Here is a 10,766-nt window from a genome sequence, read left to right on the forward strand (position 1 = left end):
ACAAAGAGAGAAAGAAATGAAAGAAAGAAAGAAAAGAAAAGAAAATGGAAAAGAAAAGAAAAGAAAAGAAAAGAAAAGAAAAGAAAAGAAAAGAAAAGAAAAGAAAAGAAAAAGTGAACGTTTGTGGTATAGATGGTGTAGGAGGCATAGATCATGACACAGCTGAGGAAAATCAATCTTCTGCCCCACGGGAGGCCTGAGTTAGAAAAAGAACACAAGGAGGAATTCTATGGAAAGAGAGCAGGGAGATCTTTAGTGCTCCGGCCCAGGACTGAACTTGGTTCCGGTCAGTCAGTCAAGGTGACTGACGGGCTGCATCGCCAAGCGACACGTGGGCATCCTAGAGGAGTCAGAAGGGAGAGCATCAGTCCGTTTGGACCACGTGGTATCAGTTATCCAGTTGGTTGATTCTGACCCAGAAAAAGCAAAAGCTTCATATTCAATGACAAAAAACAGAGCCTTTTGATGAGTATTGCCAGAGGAGGGAAGGGAGTACTTACTGAAGGGAGAGAAGCGGGCTTAGTTCACCCTGGCTGTCATGGCAAAATACCGTGGACGGGGTGGCTTAACAGAAATTTCTTTTCTCAGTTTTGGAAGCAGAAGTCCAAGATCCAGGTGCTGGCAGGACTGGTTTCTGCTGAGGCGTCTCTCCTTAGCATGCAGACGGTCTGTCTGCCTGTGCACATGGTTGTGTCTCTGTGTGTGCATTTCCCTGGTGTATCTCTGCACCCTGATCATCTCTCGCTATACAGACAGTAGTCAGGTTGGGTTAGGGCCCACCCTAACTTACTTATCTCTTTAAAGTCCTGTTTCCAGGGGCGCCTGGGTGGCGCAGTCGGTTAAGCGTCCGACTTCAGCCAGGTCACGATCTCGCGGTCCGGGAGTTCGAGCCCCGCATCGGGCTCTGGGCTGATGGCTCAGAGCCTGGAGCCTGTTTCTGATTCTGTGTCTCCCTCTCTCTCTGCCCCTCCCCCGTTCATGCTCTGTCTCTCTCTGTCCCAAAGAAATAAATAAACGTTAAAAAAAATTTAAAAAAAAAAATAAAGTCCTGTTTCCAAAAACAGTCATATTTTGAGGAACTAGGGGTTAGGATGTCACCATATGAATACAGGGGAGACAAAATTCAGCCTAGAACATGGACTCTTAGAGCATATTAGAAAACTTGAAACTCCTCACTCTGTTCATATCAACAATGAATATCAAGTATAACTGCCCTGAACTTCCTGTCCTTCACAAAATCTCCTCTGGCAGCTCCTCCCAACACTCTGTGTGTGTGTGTGTGTCCGTGTGTGTGACTTTGATGTTTTGCTCAAAAAACATGCCAAAAACCAAGGGTGCAAAATGAATCTAGAGATTTAGCACACAGTGTCATCTAACCTGAGTTTTCCTTTCCAGGAACTTGTGCACTTGAATAGTGTTTTTTTTGTTTTTGTTTTTTTAATGTTTATTTATTTTAGTTTTGAGAGAGAGAGAGAATGCAAGCAAGGTAGGGGCAGAGAGAAAAGAGAGAATCCCAAGCAGGCCCCACACTCAGTGCAGAACCTGACTTGGGGCTCAGCCTCATGACCGTGAGATCATGACCTGAGCCGAAATCAAGAGTTGGACACTCTACTGACTGAGCCACCCAGGGACCCTACACCTGAATAATTTTTTTAAATGCTGCCAATGTGATAAAATGTAGGCGCAGCAGTTTCTATAATTTTTATGACCATCGAGATCTGTTTGATATAGAGACAGGCACTGAAGATCCCCTGAAGAGGCTTAGGAGTTCCCAGAGTATGAAGATACCTTCCCACATTCTATTGAAAATGCCTTTATTTTGTCCCTTGTCTTGGATGACAGTTTAGCAGGGTATACAATTCCAAGGTGATTTATTTTCTCTCAGCACTTGAAATGTTCCCCTGGATTCTGGCTTCTCTTGTTGCTGTTGAGAAGACTGGTATCTAATTGTTGTTCCTTTTTGGCTTATGTTCTCTCCTTTCTCTCTAGTTCTTTTTATGATCTGTCTTTAGCTTTCTAAAGTCCTCATTATAATGTTTGTAGTAATGGACTTATTTTTATTATCTTGCTTGGGATTTGATGTTCTCCAATCTGAGAAATCATGTCTGTCACCAATTTATGTTTTTCAGTTTTGCTTTGAATATTGCCTTTACTTCCCTCTGTCTATTATCTCCTTCTGGAACTCTAATTAAATATATTTTTAATATCTATATCTTTCTCCATATCTCTTAGCCTCAGTTACATACCTTCCATACTTTTATTTGTCTGTATAGCATTACAAGGTGATTCTTCAGCTTTTTCTTCCAATTTGTTAATTCATTCCTTAGCTGTGGCTCAGTTGTCATTTAATCCATGCTTTGCATTTTATTTAAAATTTTTTTAATATGAAATTTATTGTCAAATTGGCTTCCATACAACACTCAGTGCTCATCCCAACAGGTGCCCTCCTCAATACCCATCACCCACCCCCCCCCCCCCGCCCGACCACCCCCATCAACCCTCAGTTTATTCTCAGTTTTTAACAGTCTCTTATGTTTTGGCTTCCTCCCTCTCTAACCTCTTTTTTTTTTCTTCCCCTCCCCCATGGTCTTCTGTTAAGTTTCTCAGGATCCACATAAGAGTGAAAACATATGGTATCTGTCTTTATGACTTATTTCACTTAGCAGAATACTCTCCAGTTCCATCCATGTTGCTATAAATGACCAGATTTCATTCTTTCTCATTGCCAAGTAGTATTCCATTGTATATATAAACCACATCTTCTTTATCCATTCATCAGTTGATGGACATTTAGGCTCCTTCCATAATTTGGCTATTGTTGAAAGTGCTGCTATAAACATTGGGGTACAAGCACCCTTATGTATCAGCACTCCTGTATCCCTTGGGTGAATTCCTAGCAGTGCTATTGCTGGGTCATGGGGTAGATCTATTTTTAATTTTTTGAGGACCCTCCACACTGTTTTCCAGAGCGGCTGTACCAGTTTGCATTCCCACCAACAGTGCAAGAGGGTTCCCATTTCTCCACATCTTCACCAGCATCTATAGTCTCCTGATTTGTTCATTTTAGCCACTCTGACTGGTGTGAGGTGGTATCTGAGTGTGGTTTGGATTTGTATTTCCCTGATGGGGAGTGACGTTGAGCATCTTTTCATGTGCCTGTTAGCCATCTGGATGTCTTCTGTGTAGAAGTGTCTATTCATGTTTTCTGCCCATTTCTTCACTGGATTATTTGTTTTTCGGGTGTGGAGTTTGGTGAGCTCTTTATAGATTTTGGATACTAGCCCTTTGTCCAATATGTCATTTGCAAATATCTTTTCCCATTCCGTTGGTTGCCTTTTAGTTTTGTTGATTGTTTCCTTTGCAGTGCAGAAGCTTTTTATCTTCATGAGGTCCCAGTAGTTCATTTTTGTTTTTAATTCCCTTGCCTTTGGGGATGTGTCAAGTAAGAAATTGCTGCAGCTGACATCCTTTGCATTTTAAATCTCAATTTCTATAGTTTACATTTCTAGAAATTCCGTTTGGTTATTTGCAAAACTTCCCATTTATTCTTGATAGTCTTTTGTTCATGTCTTATGTCTATAATTTTCTCTGTTTCTTTGTAAATACTTCAAACGTACTTATTTCACATCTTGTATTAGATGATATTACACCCCGGGTTGTTATAGCCTAATTATGTTCTCTTTTCTTCTGCTGAGCCCAATTTATGATAGCCTAATTTCTCATGTGTTTCTATTTTTTTTAATTTTTCGTTCACATAAGGCTCCTCTTAAATGCAGGAGCCCTGAGGAGTCTGGATTGAAGGTGCATTCCTCCATACACCTGGTGCCTTGGGGTATTATGAACTTGAAATACTTTTAAGATAATTTTTCTACCTGGGGATTCCCAGACCCTATAAGTAGAGTAAATACTTAACCTCTGTGAGGCGAGGCTTGGAATTATAAATTCTCAGGAAAGACTTTTGGTTGCTGTTTTGTTTTTCATCCCTTTGACCAAGGCCTGAGACAAACACATTTCCTTGTTGGGTTTCTTTTGCCAAAGGATGAACTCTTTTCCCAGCCCAACTTTTTCCTTGAGAGTATAGATGTTTGAGACCCCCAGCTTTTTTCAGGAACTCAGTTCTCATTCCCACAGGACTTTAGTTCCCCCATAAAGAACCGAACTCCCTGGATCAACTCATGCCCCCAAAGCAGCTCTATGCTTCAGGGTTTGCCGACCACTCTGGTTTCAACTTTTTTCTTACCTGCTGTGAATCTCATTTACTTTCTTATAAGTTTAACTGTGCTTTTAACCAAACATTTGGTATTATTATCCAGTGCTTTTGTGTTTTTGTAGGGGAACATTTTCCAGAATTTCCGGTCAGCTCTTTTGCTGAGGCAGAAATGTGTTCCTGGGCTCTGCAGGCTGGGGCTTCTGTAACCCCTGAGGACTTCTTCAGTTGTCTGTGAGGCAGTGGTGTTCTTGCTTCAGTTTAGTGGGACAGAGAGCCTCTTCTCTTTTCCTTTCTAATCCAGGTGAGACTCCAATAACCCATCGAAATATTGTATTGTTTGCTATAAACAATTGCATTGTAGCAAACAGGTCATGGGGCTGGGACTCAGAAAACCCAAAACTGGGTTCTCATTTTGGCCCTGCCCCTTTGACAAATCCCTAAAACTCTCTGTAATTTGTTGTTTTTTTCAATCTGCAAATAGGAGAGTAATTATTTACTTACTTATTTTTTTTTTTGTAATTGGGACGTAAAATGGGATAAGTGGCTATAAAAGTCCTCTGTTAACTCTAAAGGTGGTATCAGGGCAAGCCACTCTGAGGGAAAAGTACAGTAGCAAGTTCAGCTTCTAAAGGAGAATGCACTGGTGTGCCTTCTGGGGTGCATCGTCTGTGCTCCTGGGGTAGCATCTGCCTAATTAGGAATTCAGACTCAATTTGCAAGGACTAAAAATACACTTTTTAAAAGTAAACTAGTACATAATATATACCAGTCTCTTCCTTCCACTTATAAACAATGCAATACCACAGTAAAAAGCAAGCGTTGAAAGAAAACAAACTCTTGAATACAAATTGTGTATTCTTGCACCTTGGGAGTTCAGCTCCTCTAAACATCTGTGTTCATTTAGTTCAATTTCTCAGTCTTTGAGATTCTTTGAGCTCTTTTCACAGCACCTGAGATCCTCAAGGCCGGACTCATTAGAAAAACACCTTCATAAGTGCACCTGCCTGTCTATCTCACCTGGACTGTCGAAGCCCACTCTGAACATCGTTAAGCTCCCTCTATTGCTGCCACACTGTCTTCTCATAGTGACCTCTTTGGAAAGAGCAGTGACATCCTGTGGATGGCAGTGGGTACCCCTACCTTCACTCCCACTGTTTACATCTGTCTCCTCACTTTTTAGCCCAAAAGCGTTTGTTCTGTTTTTCAGTGTGATTCCTTGGACCAGCAGCATCACTGGGAATTTGCTAGAAGTGCAGAATCCCAAGCCTTTCTTCCGACCTATGGAATCAGAATCTGCCTTTTCAAGAGATACCGGGGATTCACATGCACATTAAAGCTTGAAAAGCACAAATTTAAAAATCATTATGCTAGGGGAGCCTGGGTGACTCAGTAGGTTAAGCATCCAACTTTGGATCAGGTCATGATCTCACCATCCATGAGTTCGAGCCCTGCGTCAGACTCTATGCTGACAGCTCAGAGACTGGAGCCTGCTTCAGATTCTATGTCTCCCTCTCTCTCTGCCCCTTCCCTGCTCATACTCTGTCTCTGTCTGTCTGTCTCTCTCTCTCTTAAAAATAAAATAAAAACATAAAAAAAATTTTAATCATCATACTGAAAGAACATTTTAAATCAATAATTTGGTAGCTTATTGTATGTAAGAGTCACTTGGAATGTTCCTTAAACATGCAGTTTTCCTTTTTTTAATGTTTCTTTATTTTGAGAGAGAGAGTGGGGGGGGGGGGGCAGGGGGGGAGAGAGAATCCCAAGCAGGCTCCACGCTGTCAGTGCAGAGCCTAACTCGGGGCTCAATCCCATGAACCATGAGATCATGACCTGAGCTGAAATCAGGAGTCAGATGCTTAACCAACTGAGCCACCCAAGCACCCCAAACATGCAGACTTTCTGACTGATCCACTGGAGATAGAGTCATAATTTCTGTGGACGAATCCCTAAATCACACTTGGAGAAACATACTTTCAAACAAAGTATAGTGTCTGTATTATGATTTGCATAATTTGGAGGTGTTTTTAGCATGTTAGTGAGATTCACCTTTCTCACTCTTGTCCAGGTGTGAGTCCATTAAACTTCATTTTTACACCTTTCAGAAACCCCTTAAAGGATTCCTAAAACAAGACTCCTCCATGTCAAACTTCTTCCTCAGGTCTTCTCAAGGGCAAATGTAGCCATCCAACTCCTTCTGCCTAACGGGTATCTTAACCTCTGATTCCAGTTACGTACTCTTGCTGAAGATGGTCCCAGTACACATCAGATCCCCTGACAAAGAAGCGAGTGGACATCCTCTTGATATAGTCCTTCTGCCTTAACTCTGTACCTGCTAAAGGAGAGGAGGGAAGAGAATGGTGTTTAAAAACATGAAGACAGGGGCACCTGGGTGGCTTGGCCGGTTAAGAGTCTGACTTAGGCTCAGGTCCTGGTCTCACAGCTCGTGAGTTCGAGCCCCACATTGGGCTCTGTGCTGACAGCTCAGAGCCCGGAGCCTGCTTTGGATTCTTTGTCTCCCTCTCTTCTCTGCCCCACCCCGCTTGCTCTCTGTCTCTCTCTGTCTCTCAAAAATGAATGAACATTTTTAAAAAATTTAAAACGTGAAGACAATCTTTTAAAAATAGCTCATTTCATCAGATCCCTGTCACTTGATTTTCTACCATCTCCCTACAATCAGACTCTGCTCCCAAATTGTGCTCCCAGCTGAACATTCAGGTTGGGTTCAAGTTCCAGCCCTGGTGTTTTCTTACTTTATGACCTTGGGCAAGTTTCTTAACCTTTCCTAACCTATTTCTTCATCTCTAAATGGAAATCAGAGTATCTACCCCTTGAGGTTGTTGTGAGAATTTTCAGAGTTAATGATCGCAAAGTATTTGGCCTACATTTGCTGCAGAATAAGCATTGATCAATTTTTTTAGATGTTTGTATATTTTTGAGGGAGAGAGGGGGACAGAGGATCTGAAGTGGGCCTTGTGCTCACAAAGCACAGAGTTTGTGATTCGAAATTATGAACTGCGAGATCACGACCTGAGCCAAAGTCAGACGCTTAACCGACTGAGACACCCAGGTGCCCCAGCATTGATCAATTTTAATATATTATCAAAAGATGCTTTGGCAGAGATGGCTAGATGCCTACCCTTCAGTGGTCTGGTATTTTGGTGGTACCCAATGTACTATGATTCCTGGCATATATGTTTTTGTGTAGTTCCTTCCCATTTTGACTCTGGTCTTGGCCATATGATTAGCTTCGACCAATGAGACTATGGCAAACATGATGTAAGTGGAGGCTTAATAGGCCCTTGCACATCGAGGCTCATCTTCTTGGGGCACTCTTTCTTGGAACCAAGCCAACCGTCCATGTGGAAGCCCAAAGAACTATGAGAAGAGCTGAGGTCTCAGCCAAGATTCCCTACTGAAATCCAGCTAGGGACCAACACTAACTATCAGCTGTAGGAATGAGGCCATTTTATACCTTTTGGCTATCCTAGTACCTCAGCCTATACCACATGAAGCAAATGAACCACCTGGTCAACCCACAGAATCGTGAGAAACAGTATATTGTTTTTGTTTTAAGACACTAAGTTTTGAGCTTGTTTATTTTACAGCAACAGATAAATGAAATACCATTCTCCCCATTTTCCCATTAGTCAGACCCCAATTTCATTTTGTGTACAATGCACCCAGCTAAACACCTATATTTCCTTCCCTTCCTTTCAGATGGGAGTGGCCATGTGACACAGTTTGGCCAATAAAATTGAGATGTTGGTTGGGGCTTTCAGAAAATTTCCCTATAGAGCAGACTCTACTGGCTGTCTACTCTTTCCCTTCTTCCTGCCTGAACACAGAATGGATGCCGTAAGTGGACAAGCTGTCCTCTAATAATGAGGGAAAACCTAGAGGACCACAAAGGCCTCAGACCTGACCACCTTGAACCACTGATCTGAGAGCAAGCGAGTTTGCAAAATATGAGGAAAACATGCCCCTATTGTGTGAAAGCCACCATTATCTCGTAATAGGCATTGTTATCACTAGAACAGGCAGCTGATTATGACGCCGATGGTGTTTCAATCCCAACATTATTTAGTAACATGGAAGCTGCATAGCACAATCAATGTCAAGCCAGGCTGCGTGTTGTAATAGGAACCTCTGTGGGTACGCATGAGTTACTTATATTTTGGTTCCCATAACACACTGCTTCCTAATATTTAAGCAGAACAGAATGTCTCACATTTTCAAAGTCACTGTTTTCCAGGCAACGTGACTTGGCAGAGCCACAGAATAGTGTCAAAGAACTAGAAAGCAACATGGTGACTCTGTCCATGTAGGTCTATAGACCATCTCTCCAAATAGGTTGGAAGTTCCTTGAAGACAGAAAACATCTCCGGTTTTTTCTTTCTTGGTGTGTTCAGTGCTATACCTTACAGTTTAGTTGACAAAGTTTTCATATAACTTTCACTTTCACTTAACAGAGAGGGGTGCCTGGGTGGCTCAGTCGGTTAAGCGTCCGACTTCGGCTCAGGTCATGATCCTACAGTTCATGGGTTTGAGCCCTGCGTCAGGCTTTGTGCTGATAGCTCAGAGCCTAGAGCCTGGTTTGGATTCTGTGCCTCCCTCTCTCTGCCCTTCCCCCACTTGATGGTGGGCACGCACTCTCCCTCAAAAATAAACATTAAAAAAATTTTTAAAAAGAGACTTAGCAAATAGCACCCTAGAAATGTTTAAACTACAGGCTTTGGCATTTAAAACATTTTTTAAAAATGTTTTTATTTATTTTTGAGACAGAGAGAGACAGAGCATGAGCAGGGGAGGAGCAGAAAGAGAGGGAGACACAGACTGGGAAGCAGGCTCCAGGCTCTGAGCTGTCAGCAGAGCCCGACATGGGGCTCGAACTCACGGAGTGCAAGATCGTGACCTGAGCCGAAGTCAGACACTTAACTGACTGAGCCACCCAGGCACCCCGCAGGTTATGACATATTTAATAACAGTTGAGTTGATTTTGATATATACCACTATTTTATTTTCCTCAGGCCTCTGTGAATCTCTTACTCTTCTCCATGTAGGTAGTAATTATCAATATTATTTTTTTAGCTCTTGCTCTGTGCCAGGTACTGTTGTACGTGTTTCATATGTATTAATTATTTAAGCTACAAGATAACCCAAGAGGCAGGTACTAATACTACTCCCAGTTGGCCAATGAAGAAACCAAGGCTAAGAAAGATTAATTGACGTGCCCCAAATTGCACAGCTTAGAAGTGGAGAAGCCAGGGTTCCAGCCAGAGTATTTCTTCTTTGTTTTTGTTTTTAAAAATTCCTTCAATTCTCATTGTTACTCCATGTTTAAAAACAAAGAGAAAATAAAAAAGAAGCCAATCATGACTTCTGCCCAGTAGGGGACAGTTGCTTCTGGCTGGAGAAACCCATTCCCCAGGCCACACTGGGAGGATTCCTGCCCCAATACAGATCCTCTGTTCTCACTGGTTCGTCCACAGAAGTGGCCTCACACACTTCTAAATTTTCTTCAAGGTGCACCTACCTATAAACTTGCATCATTTTCTGCCCCTCCAAATCACACATGCAAGTAAGAATGCTCTGACTTGGAACAGAAGGCAGTTAGGTCAGGGAAAGAGCATCAGGATAAAAAGAAACACACTGAATGTTCTCATAATTCATATTTCTTAATATGAGTGAGTTATGTTGGATGTGAATGGAGAGTCCTCTTAAGGCCAAAGTTTAAATAAAAACGTTTTAAAATACTTTCCAGAAGCCCACAAAGCAAATATGAGACCCACTCAGACCTTCACCTCCCTCTCTTCGTCCCAGAGCCCCGGGTCTCTTGGCGGCAAATTTCCCAGACTAAGTCAGTGCCAACTGAGTCTTCTGGTTCTCTCAAATGGCCTCCCAAACCACTTCCTTTTAATGTAATTCTAAAGAACAAACTCCCCTCTGGTTGGCCAACAGTGACCTCGATATCCTTAACACCAGAACTCTGCCCTCCTCCCTTTTATTGGTCTATTATTGTGAAGCCAATTTGTCTTCTTGGCATTTGTGTTCTAAAGGTTCTAGGAATCCTTTGGAGGAAGTCACCATGGCCCTTTTGCTGGCTTCTGTGGATTCTGTGGACCTTCCCTGTCCCCCTTCGTCTCTGTTGAAGGAATATTTCCACGGTGATCTCTCTGGCTCCCCCAATTCTGTCCCTCTCCTCTCTTCTGGCATATCACAGGACAGTACAAAACATTTCCATGGTCTGAATCTTGTTCTGAAACTCAAGCAGGAAGTCTAGAACAATAAATTACAGGGCTGTCTTTGAAATAGAAGCCAAAGGAAGAATGATAATTTTACCTTATAAGAACCTCCATCCTGAATGTGAGAAACCTGCTTGAGGTGCATATTTTTGGATAGTTGAGGAATTTGTATTAAGGCAAAACAAACAAAGGACTTGTGGAATTTTGTTAAATATCTTCACAGCAGTGTAGTCATATATCTTAAGCACTAACAGTCTGCTGTGCAAAATGAATCTTAAAAATGTGCTCACTTGCAGAGTTAAAAGACCAAT

This window comes from Herpailurus yagouaroundi, unplaced genomic scaffold (genome assembly GCF_014898765.1).
Source record: "Herpailurus yagouaroundi ecotype Mexico unplaced genomic scaffold, PumYag 29, whole genome shotgun sequence".
NCBI classification, from domain to species: Eukaryota; Metazoa; Chordata; class Mammalia; order Carnivora; family Felidae; genus Herpailurus; species Herpailurus yagouaroundi.